The following is a 13,258-nucleotide window of genomic DNA, read 5'->3' as shown; positions in this document are numbered from 1 at the left end:
GGAGGGCAGTGCCTAGTCCTTCTGGTGGAAGTCGCATCAAAGCATCTAGAAAATGGCTCAGCACACAAAAGGTGGAGTGTTCTGGGAATGAATGAATGACAAGTGAGAGGGAATAATGGATGGATGGATGGATGGATGGATGGATGGATGGATGGATGGATGGATTTAACAGATGGGGAAACTGATGCTGTGGGTGGGGTAGGGGGAGGTGAATCACCTAGGTGAGACATCATGTTCCCAGTGCGTGGCGGATCCAGCAGTAGGGCTGGGAGGGAGGCCCTGGGGTAGTGTGGAATCCCCGGCTCCTCCGCCCTTGCTCACGCACACCTGTTTTCATAACTTGTCATTACCCCACACACCCACAGGCAGGAGCACTGTCCCAATAAATAAATCTGGGCCACTTTACAGCATCATTTAACATCCCCAGGAAGGCTGGGTCACGTGGCGTCCAGCCGCAGCCCATTAGCTGACAGGCTGAAGCATATCATATTGAATTCCACGGCCCGCAGAGCCCGCAAGCCCCCGTGCTGCTCTGAAATCTGTGCGGATTTCTCAGAAAGCAATTGTGCTGCTTATTTCCTATAATGAGCATGTTGCCCCCTCCCCTTGCCAGGACTATTTTTCCAAACCTCCAGGGAGACAGGAGTGGGAGGATCTTGAGCTTGCTCCCTGCTGCAGTTTGAGAGGTGCCGGGCGCTGTGGGCTGCACTTGGGTGCAACTTGCAGAGAGATGATCTCAAGGCATTGCACTGTCTTCCAGCCTCTACCCCGTCCTCTGCCCTGTGTCTCCCTACCTCCCTGCCCCGGTCCTCATGTCCCCTGTCCCTTGCCCCACCAGGCTGCCCCCTGCTACGGCAGGGCTATAGATGGGACAGTCAGGAGGGACTCAACCCCAGAAGCCCACAGCCTGGCCACATTGCAGCTGACTCTGCTGCACCTCCTGGAAGCCACAGGCCTTGGCTTCTGTCTTCTGCAGGTGACACACCACACCTACCACGCCTCTTCACAAACTTAAATGGGACATGTGCCCACGCCGGTATACAAACCACACGTTGACAGAACCACACACAGAAACATGTCCATAGATACCCATTCGCATCCCAATGAGGTGAGGCTATGCCTACCCACACCAACTCACAGCACCTTAATCACAGCTAGCATACCTGGTACACATCCACACACACGCATCCATACACACATCCCCTCACACATCCACACATACACTCAGACACACACACACACAAACACCCCCACACAAGCACACATCCACACACACATCCATACACATATCCACACACACCCTCACACACATCCACACATACACTCACACACACACACAAACACCCCCACACAAGCACAAATCCACACATATCCACACACCCTCACACACATCCACACATACACTCAATACACACACTGTCACACACATCCACATGTACACTCACATCCACACACCCACACACAAACATACATACAAAGAGCACACACATATACACACATCCACACACACACCCTCACACATATACACACACACACCATCACATCCACATGTACTTTTATACACATATACACACATCCACATACCCACACATACACAGAGCGCACACACACACATCCACATATACACACATCCACACACACACATCCACATATACACACATCCACAGACCCACACACACACAAGCACACACACACATAAGCACACACATCCACACACACATCCACACATGCATTCTTACATACACACACATCCACATACCCACACACACACAGAGCACACACACATCCACACACCCACACACAAGCACACATACACACACAAGCACACACATCCACATGTGCATACATATCCACACACACCCTCACACACATCCACACATACACTGACATCCACACACCCACACACAAAGAGCACACACATCCACACAAACACCCACACACAAGCACACACACATCCACATATGCACACACACATCCACACACAATCCCCCTCACACAGGTACACACATACACTCATACATATATACACACAAATCCACACACGTACACATCCACACACATAAACACCCACACACACACACACATTCATACACATGCACACACTTCCACACACATTTCTACATGCATTTTGAATTTCCAAGCGGCAGGTAAGCTTTTTTTTCAATGCAAAGCTTTTTATGCTTATTTTATTCTATTACAATTTTATATGTAATTCAATCTACTTTTGGCATCTCATCTTTTCTCTTTATTTCTAATTGACACAATAGTTAATAATATTTATACAGTCTGATATTTCCATACATGTATAATATAATAATCAAATCAGAGTAATTTACACAGCCATCATCTCCAACATTTATCATTTCTTTGTGTTGGGAATACACAAAATCTTCTCTTTAGCTATTTGAAAATATAGAATAAATACTTGTTAACTATAGTCACCCTTCAGTGAACACTAGAACTCGTTCCTCCTATCTAGCTGTAATTTTGTATTTGTCAACCATCCTTTCCCTATCCTCCCTTCCTCCTCCCCTGCCCAGGTTCTGGTTACCACTATTCAACTTTCTGTCTCTATATCAATTTATTTAGCTTCCACATATGAGTGAGAACACACATTACTACTATTTGTCTTTCTGTGTCTGGTTTATTTCACTTAATGTGACTTCCTCCAGGTTCATCCGTGTTGCCAAAAATTGTAAGATTTCATTTTTTTATGGCTGAATAGTGTTCCATTGTATATATGTATGTGTATGTGTGTGTGTATATATATGTGTGTATGTGTGTATATATGACATTTTCTTTAGCCATTCATCTTTTGATGAAATTTCCAAGCAGCAGATAAGCTCTCTTTATTAATTCCCACTTTCATTGCTCTGTGGTTAAGAAATATGGCCTTTCCTTTATTGAGCCTACCACAGGCCAAGCATCATGTTAGGTGATAATTATACTAGGTTGAATAAAACTTCAGCCCCACAGCCTAATAACAGACAGCATAAATAAATATACATTTACAATCCCAGGAATACAAGGATGGTTCAACGTATGTAAATCAATGTAATATATTGTATCTTCAGAATGAAAGATAAAAACCATATAATCATTTCAATTGATGCTGAGAAAGCATTTAATAAATTCAACATCCTTTCATCATAAAAACCCTCAAAAAAACTGGGAAAATACTCCAACACAATAGAAGTCATATATGACAGACCCACAGCTAGTATCATACTGAATGAGGAAAAACTGAAAGCCTTTCCTCTAAGATCTGGAACAAGACAAGGATGCCCACTGTCACCACTGTTATTTAACATAGTACTGTAAGTCCTAGCCAGAGCAATAAGACAAGAGAAAGAAATAAAGAGCATCCAAACTGGAAAGGAAAAACTCACATTATCCTTGTTTACAGATTATATGATTGTATATTTGAAAAAAAAACTAAGCAGTTCAAAAAACTATTAGAACTGATAAATTCAGTAACATTGCAGGATCCAAAATCAACACACAAAAATAAGTAGTATTTCCGTATGTCAACAGAACAGTCTCATAAAGAACTCAAGAAAGCAATCCCATTTACAATAGCTACAAATGAAATAAAATGTCACCAGTAATCAGATTTACAATAGCTACAAATCCAATAAAATACCATCAGAGAAATGCAAATCAAAACTACAATGAGCTATCATCTCTCCCCAGTTTAAGTGGCCTTTATCCAAAAGACAGGCAATAACAAATGCTGGCAAGGATGTGGAGAGAAAAGGGAACCCTCATACACTGTTGGTAGGAATGTAAATTAGTACAACCAGTATGGAGGACAGTAAGGAGGGTCCTCAAAAAGCTAGAAGTAGAACTATAGTATGATCCAGCAATCCGACTGCTGGATACATACCCAAAAGAAAGGAAACCAGTATATCGAAGCAGTATCTGCCCTCCCATGTTTATTGCAACATGGCAATTCACAATAGCCAGGATTTGGAATATATCTAAGTGCCCATCAGCAGATGAATGGTAAAGAAAATGTGGTACATACACACAATGGAGTACTATTCAGCCATAAAAAAGAATGAGATCCTGTCATTTGCAACAACATAGGTGGAACTGGAGGTCATCATGTTAAATGAAATAAGCCAGGCATGGAAAGACAAACTTTGCATGTTCTCACTCATTTGTGGGAGCTAAGAGTTAAAACAGTTGAACTCATGGCTATAAGAAGTAGAATGACAGTTACCAGAGGCTGGGAAGGGTGGTGAGGATGAGGGTGGAGGGGGAAAGTGGGGATAATTAATGGGTGCAAAAATATAGTTAGAAAGAATGTACAAGACCTAATATTTGATAGCATAACAGGGTGACCACAGTCGACAGTAATTTATTGTACATTTAAAAATAACTAGGCCTGGTGCAATGACTCATGCCTGTAATCCTAGCATTTTGGGAGGCTGAGGCAGGACGGATCACCTGAGGTCCCGAGTTCGAGATCAGCCTGGCCAACATGGTGAAACCCCGTCTCTACTAAAAATACAAAAATTAGCTGGGCATGGTGGCAAGTGTCTGTACTCCTAGCTACTCAGGAGGCTGAGGCAGAAGAATCTCTGGAAGCCGGGAGGCAGAAGCTGCAGTGAGCTGATATCACGCCACTGCACACCTGGGTGACACAGCAGGATTCCATCTTAAAAAAAAAAATTAAGAGTATAATTGGAATGTTTGTAACACAAATAAATGATAAATGCTTGAAGTGATAGATACCCACCACCCCCTCAAAAAAATATGCAATCTGATGTGACATGCAGTGGCAGAGGGAACCCCAGCCCCTACATGTTCTTTAACAAATCTCATGTATTTTTCTCTTTAGGTTGATTCTTTTGGTGTTTCTATTACCTAAACATTGCTGGACAAAAAAAATATAGGTATTTGTTATTTTTATTTGCTTTTCTTGAATTATTATCATGAATGAGCATATTCCCATTTATTTATTGTCCCTTTAATTTCCAGTTATTTCTCTTTTGCCTTATTCTTGGATACTTCAAGCCAATGTTCTAGAATGGATCACTGCTTTGACTTTTCAGCACATGCATTCTGTTGTCCACCATCAGCAATGACATTCTTTCCTTCCAAGTTTTCGTTTTCAGCCTGCTCCTTTCTCCTAGCAGCACACTCCTGTTTATTGATGAAACATCGCTTGAACCACTCCAGGATTTATTTAAGACCCATTAAGAGGGTTCTGCATCTCCGACATGATCTGATGGGGAGCAAAGCAAGACTCACCATTGCCCCGTGTTGCAGGTTAGCGGGCTCATCTATTCCTGTAGGGTGCCCTGCTTGTTGCAGAGAGCAGGGAGCAGCTCCACCTCTCCCTCCTGCAGGTTGCTTTCTCCTCCTCTGATGAGCATTTGCAGGTTCTTCCTGATTTGCCTGATGCAGGAGCTACCTTCCTGGGGGTGGGTATTAAACTTCAGGTTCCATGGAATTGGAGGTACAGATGCAAACCCATGATTTGTAGAATGTGTATATGCACGTTTGTGTGCACATGGATGTGTATATGCACATATATGCATTTATTTCCTAGTTCTGTCTGCTGACAAGGTCAAGAGGAAAGGCCATTCTACTAGCTCTCAGATCTTGGTTCTTAATGTCATTCCCCAGGGTTTTTCAGAGAAATGACTAATTCAAGAGCTGGGGCAGGGTAGGTACATTGTGAGCCTGGAACATTTTGTTACACCAGAAAGTAAGGAATGGTCAAAAGCACTTTGGGGGAAATGTCAGCAGCTAAAAGGGGCTGCCGGTGGCAACATCTAGGACTATTTGAGCACCAAAATAATAAAGTAATGAAATATAAACCCTTAAAAATGGAAATATCTGAGTCTATACCAATAGTAAATAGATTTATCAGAACATGGGGGAGAAGGAGGACCTATGCTGACGAGAGAATTCTGAGAGTCAGCCAGTGAAATGGAGGGATTGCTAGAGTTGGAAAATCATCTTTGCAACCATCCCATTAAAGATGGGATCAATTAAGAATCATTCATGGTTGCTAAATCTAGGGGAACATTCTGATGAGGAACAGAATGTTTTCATGGTCTCAAAGTGTCTCCCCACAGACTGCTTATTAGTTGCAAAGAAGACCAAAAAACCCCAGTAATTATACAGTGAAGAAATTGGACAACGCCTTGGTCGAGTGATCAAAATTAACATCACCAAGGAAGGACAGATTGCTGTCTTGTGCCTCCAGATGTGCTCCTCTGAGGACTCAGTACGCTCTATGCAGGATTTTGGCTAAGAATGAAGAACCAAAAACTAGTCCCAAGGAAACATCAGACAAATGCCTTTCTATTTTTGAAAAAGGTGGGTGTGCTTGGTCGTATTCTTCCCAAATGTCAATGCCATAAAAGATCACAAAAGGCTATGAAAATGTTCCAGATTAAAAGAGGCTAAAGAGACATGACAGCTAACTGCAACCCCTGCCCCTAGGCTGCCTCCTATACTAGAGGGGAAAATTACTGAAAAAGGACATTATTGGTTCAACTCAGAAAATTGGAATGTGAATGTTAAGTGTAGATAAAAATATATGCCAATGTTAAATTGACTGAAGTAGATTACATAAGAGAATACTCCTAATCTTAGTAAAAATATACTACTGAAGTGTTTAGGTTAGTGTTTAGCCCCTTTAGGGCTATGATGCATGTAACTTAACTTCAAGCAGTTCAGAAAATAAATTGTGTGTGTATGTGTGTGCATGTGTGTGTGGAAAGAGACAGACTAAGAATGATAAAGCAAAGGGGGTGAAAATATTAATTAATAGGAGATTATAGGTAAAAGGCACATGGTATTCCTGGTACCATTGATTTTAGCAACTTAGCTGTAAGTTAGAAATGATTTCCAAAACAAAGGCTTTTTAAAAATTTCTAGGCTGGATGGCTGGGCGTGGTGGCTCACGCCTGTAATCCCAGCACTTTGGGAGGCCTAGGTGGGCGGATCACGAGGTCAGGAGATCGAGACCATCCTGGCTAACACGGTGAAACCCCGCCTCTACTAAAAAATAAAAAATACAAAAAAAAATTAGCCAGGCGTGGTGGCGAGCACCTGTAGTCCCAGCTACTCGAGAGGCTGAGGCAGGAGAATGCCGTGAACCCGGGAGGCGGAGCTCTCAGTGAGCTGAGATGGTGCCACTGCACTCCAGCCTGGGTGACAGAGCGAGACTCTGTCTCAAAAAAAAAGAAAAAAAGAAAAAAAAATTTATAGGCTGGGTGCAGTGGCTCATGCCTGCAATCCCAGCACTTTGGGAAGCCAAGGTGGGTGAATCACTTGAGCCCAGGAGTTCCAAACTGACCTGGGCAACATGGTGAAACCCTGTCTCTACCAAAAATCAGAAAAATTAGCTAGGCATGGTGATGCATGCCTGTAATCCCAGCTACTTGCGAGGCTGAGGTGAGAGGACCCCTTGAGCCCGGGAGGCAGAGGTTGTAGTAAGCCGAGATCATGCCACTGTACCCCAGCCCAGGCAACAGAGCGACTTTCTCAAAATCAATAAGTAAATAAAATAAAATAGGCGAAGACGATGACTGGATGTCCGACACCCACCACTTGCCTTTCATTGTCTTTGAGCTGCTCTCTAACTCTGCAAGTCATGAAAAACTGGTCCTGGTGCTTGTGATTCTCATCCAGAGGAATGCAAACAACAGGATTCTATTCTTTTTTTCTGGCTGAATAATATTCCATTGTGTATATGTGCCACATTCTCTTTATCCAAAATTAAAAAAAAATTACAGAAATGCAAATAAGTGGTATATGGTGGAATGCACTTGATTATTGCCCTGAGGAGAGACCAATTTTGCATCTATTTGTAAATTTGTTTCAACATTTGTGATTGCCTATGTAAGTGTGGTTCTTTCAATTCTCCTTTGAATTGGTTTTGACAACTGACTGGTTCCCTCATCAATTAATGAGTTAAAAATACTAAATATATGTTCATTTTATATTTGCATGAGAGCCAAGTTTTATTGTTTTAAAAATGTATTCTTTAGTACAAGCATTTGTTATTTTTATCACTGAGGGTCGTATCTAGGAACATTTTAAAAAATAAAAGTAGGGCTGGGCGCGGTGGCTCAAGCCTGTAATCCCAGCACTTTGGGAGGCCGAGACTGGCGGATCACGAGGTCAGGAGATCAAGACCATCCTGGCTAATACTGTGAAACCCCGTCTCTACTAAAAAAAAATACAAAAAACTAGCCGGGCGAGGTGGCGGGCGCCTGTAGTCCCAGCTACTTGGGAGGCTGAGGCAGGAGAATGGCGTAAACCAGGAGGCAGAGCTTGCAGTGAGCTGAGCTCCGGCCACTGCACTCCAGCCTGGGCGACAGAGCGAGATTCCATCTAAAAAAAAATAATAATAAAAATAAATAAAAATAAATAAAAAATAAAAAATAAAAGTAGGCTGGGCACTGTGGCTCATGCCTGTAATCCCAGCACTTTGGGAGGCCGAGGCAGGCGGATCACCTGAGGTCAGGAGTTCGAGAGCAGCCTGGCCAACACGGCAAAACCCCATTTCTATTAAAAATACAAAAATTAGCCAGGTGTGGTGACACACGTCTCTAGTCCCAGCTACTTGGGAGGCTGAGGCAAGAGAATCACTTGAAGCTGGGAGGCAGAGGTTGCAGTGAACTGAGATTGTGCCACTGCACTCCAGCCTGGGCGACAGAGCAAGACTCCATCTCAAAAAAAAATTAATATAAATAAATAAATAAAGTATTCCTGAGACTCTTCAGGGTCTCTAATTCAGAATTCCAGGGGGGTACCCCTATCTACTGACTCCATAGTTTGAACCCCCTCTTGCCAGTCCATGATGGACATGAAGCCAAACTTCACACATCAGCAAAGGCTGGACACCACCAAGTGTAGGCCCCCAGGGACTTCCAGGCTTCCTCAGGGATCCTGCACCTCAGATGAGTGGCTCCTCTGATCCCCTCGTCTCCACTGTACCAGTGGCAGGCAGGAAGGGCATGGACAAAGTCAGACTACCATCCCCTGGGGAAGAGGCTGTTTCTGTTTCTGACTGGCTGGGCCTCTCAGAGGATAGAAATCCTAGTCTAATTTGTTTTCTGGATGTTTTAAGGATATATAAAAATAAATAAATGCTAAGAGAGTTATAACAAATAACCATAAATTCTGAACACTTACGTTGAATACATAACATGAATGTTTTAATACAAATTAAGTAAACTGTTGTATAGCATAATTTCACTACTCATCAGGTAATAAGATCAGGGTCTGGATGCATTGTGGGGTGTGCACCAGAGACAGGCTCTCCACCTTGGCCAGGGGTCTAGTGATCATCCAGACTGTGTGTGCACCCTCACTGGGTTGTCCAGATTTGCGGTCCCCTGTCCACCCACCTCTCCTGGTAGCCATCACCAGCCCACCCCTACCCTCTGCAATCTCGCTAACAGGCACAAACTGGTATCTGGGGAAGCAATCTCAATTTTGTATATTTATTGTGTATTCAGCCACTTTACCTAAAAGGGGCCATTTTTCTTTTGGAAAAGTCTAGGAAGACAATTCCATCTTTTGCCTCTCTTTCCCAATAACCATAATTAATTTCCTGCCTTTTGGCATTGAAATGTGGCAGAGACCTGCATCCAAGTCTTGTTTCTTACCTCATTGAGAATGTCTCTTATGTTTTGCTCTTAAGGATATTGAATATGATGTTGAATACAAATATTGGCTTGAGATAATCTTTTTCAACATGTTTTTATTACAAAAGCAACAGTATGTTAATGAAAAAAATTAAGTGAAGAGGAAATAAAGTTGTTTATTATCTCACTATCCCTAGATCAATGTCTTGTTATCACTTTGATATGTATCTTAATAAGGTACATATCAGATATATAGCTTATGATATTTATTTGTGATTTATATCATAAGATATATATCAAAGTGTTGTGATTTTATTAGAAAATTATTATTAATCTTACAGGTCACACATTTTATTTATTTATTTATTTATTTATTTATTTATTTATTTATGTTTTTGAGATGGAGTCTCGCTCTGTCACCCAGGTTGGAGTGCAGTGGCCGGATCTCAGCTCACTGCAAGCTCTGCCTCCCGAGTTTACGCCATTCTCCTGCCTCAGCCTCCCGAGTAGCTGGGACTATAGGCTAGTAGCCACCTCGCCCGGCTAGTTTTTTTGTATTTTTTTTTAGTAGAGACGGTGTTTCACCGGATTAGCCAGGATGGTCTCGATCTCCTGACTTCGTGATCCGCCCGTCTTGGCCTCCCAAAGTGCTGGGATTATAGGCTTGAGCCACCGCGCCCAGCCACACACACATTATTTATATGTCAATAACTGTGCTAAGTAGAGGGTTGAAAAGCATTATTTCCAAATCCTTACAGAAGACCTCCCTATGGTAGATACTGTTATCCCCATTTTACAGAAGAGAAAACTGAGACTTAGAGGCTTTCCCAATTTGCCTAGGTCTCTGTGGCTAATCAACAGCCATTAAGACTCAACATCCACATCCCCTTTCTCCCCAAGCTCAAGCTCTTATCCACACTCTACTCTCTCCTAATCCAGACCCGATTTTGCAAATATAGATTAAAAACTAAACTAGAATCCTCCTGCAAATACAATTCTGTTATCAGCTTTTACACTTAATTATATTATTAGCATCTTTCAATGTCATTTATTATTCTTCTACAAATTTAATGGCGGCATAGTGTTTCATTATATGGGTATGTTTTATTTATTTTTAAACGGCTCCATATCAAAATGAGAAACAAAAACTGGTTGTAAAATATTCAAACAATACTAAAGAATATAAAGTAGAAAATGTGAGTTCTCCTTCCCTATCCTGCTGAGCCCCACGACCCAGAGGAAATTGCCATGAACGGGGTAATGCATTTGTGTCTACATCGTTCTTCTATGTAATTTATTATATGTAATGTAATTTATGTATTTTTCCTTAAAGGAATGGGACATACTGATCTACTGCTTGCTTTTCACCCACAAGGTATCATGAACATTGTTCCAGACCGATAAATACTTTTTAATGTGCAAGAATCAAGAAGTCACGCTTGGCTTTTGGCTGGAGCAATGGGGAGGAGAGTGGAGCAGTGTTTCGGGGTTGGTTCAGATTGGAAGACGAGAGGAGGAACAGGTTCAGGGGTCAGAAAAGTTAAGGGCTCCATTTCAGACATAACAAGTTTGATGCCTGTGAACTATCCAAGTGGGCATTCAGCCCTGTGAACCTGCAGCTTGGGGCATGGTGGGGCTGGGTATAGAAATGGAGGAGTCAACAGAGAATGGATGGTATGTAAATCCATAGCAAAGGTTCCCTGCTGCCTTTAGTAAGGGCGTATGTTTTCAATTCCCTCTAGTCTGCACCCCTCCTTGATGTCTCCCGACACTGGGTCTGGGTGTCATCTCAAGCAGGGCTGCTTCAGTCACTCATTTCCTGCCAGGCCACCAAGGCTTTGGGGTTTGTGACTATGGCATATTGTCAAGGAGTATTAAGAAAAAAAGCAACCCCAAAGTTGGAACTAAGGTAAGAGGAAGGCAGGCTGTCATTCCAGCATCCTACTGTGAGATATACATATATAATTTTTTTTTTTTTTTTTTTCGATGGAGTCTCTCTCTGTCACCCAGGCTGGAGTGCAGTGCAGTGGCATGATCTCATTGCAAATTTTGCCTCCTAGGTCCAAGTGATTCTTGTTCCTCAGCCTCCTGAGGAGCTAGGACTACAGGTGTGCACCACCACGCCCAGCTAATTTTTGCACTTTTAGTAGAGACAGGGTTTCGCCATGTTGGCCAGGCTCGTCTCAAACTCTTGACCTTAGGTGATCCACCTGCCTCGGCCTCCCAAAGTGCTGGGAGTACAGGCAGGAGCCACTGTGTCCTGCTAGTTGTGGATTAATTTTTAAGGCTCATTTCTTCCCTGCATTGCCTCTGTTTCCTTTTACAGGCTGGTTGAGTTGGCCTCTTCTTTTTACGCTGCAAGCTGTCCTCAATGGTCTGGGGAGTCCTCAACTGTCTGTGTTCTTCGTGTGTGTGTGTGTGTGTGTGTGTGTGTGTGTGTGCAGGGCATGTTGACTGGTGGGTGCCACCATGGGATGCTCAGACGGTGACTCAGGTGGGGGAAATACCTGGGAGCTGGTTTTTCCAAAGAATGTTCCAATCAGCTCCCTGAGGGCTGGACACATGGCCCTGGGCACTTTGGGAGCAGCGATGGGGCTGCAGGGGATGGAGAGGAACATTATTGCTGGCAGCCCCACCCTCACAGAGCCCTCTGCTTTGCCTTGAGTCCCCAGGTCCAGAGTATACCTGGCTCCATTTCTCCAGAGACTAAATGTCCAGTCCCTTGCAAGGAGATGAGTGGGAAAGAGTAGTTTCCTGGCTGTGCAGAGGAGCCAGAGGAGGCTGGGCTCTGATCCCCATGTTTCTGGCCTAGTGTACCTCCCCCGACTCCTCCCCTGCCCCCCATCTGGAAACACACCGTGGGACCTCCCACTGCTGAGCCTCTGGGGGTTCCTTGGGACCTGATAAGCTCATTTCTGGTTGGTTTCTCCCTCTGCTCTGCTAAATTTGCCTTCACTCCTTCCTTCCTTCATCCCCTTCCATCTGCCAAAGTTTTCCAAATTCTCTTATCTCCCAAATTAATTTTGTCCTTATAGAGGATAACCCTTTTATTTCTTTTCTGTCAGTATAGTGGTTTGCGGAGGAAAGGAGAGAAATGCATGTGGTCAATATACCAGTACTTCTGGTTCAATTAGAAGACAAATTTCTTTTTGAATCTATTGATTCAATATTTATTTTTTTAAACTTATTGATGGTAGTTTTTAAAAATTCAACATTTATTACCAATCTCTGGGTTTTGGGATTTTTCTTTGTTTTTGCTTCAAGACACAGAATGTAGCCCGAATTTGTTCTTTGGGTAACTTTCTAAGGTTTTCTTCATACCTCAGTATACAGTCAGCTTCGGGTAGTGTTCCAAATTATAATTGAAAAAAGGGTGTGCTCTCTCTAGGATAACAGCTTGATGCATCCCAGGTTACTAAACCTTATTAATTATTAAAATCCTCTTGGTTCTTATTTTTTTGCCTCCTTGATCTGTAATAAACTAATACTAGTAGTGTGTTAGTCTCAAATGCAATTGTTTCTGTCAATTTCTTCCTTTGCATTTCCAGCAGTTTGCTTTCTAGTTGATGCTGTCTCATCCACAAATAGAAGTTCATGCCTTTTGTGTCTTCATTATAAATTCCTGCTATCGGAAACAA

The sequence above is a fragment of the Chlorocebus sabaeus genome, chromosome 12, assembly GCF_047675955.1.
Source record: "Chlorocebus sabaeus isolate Y175 chromosome 12, mChlSab1.0.hap1, whole genome shotgun sequence".
Lineage (NCBI taxonomy): Eukaryota > Metazoa > Chordata > Mammalia > Primates > Cercopithecidae > Chlorocebus > Chlorocebus sabaeus.
This window is presented reverse-complemented; position numbering follows the sequence as displayed.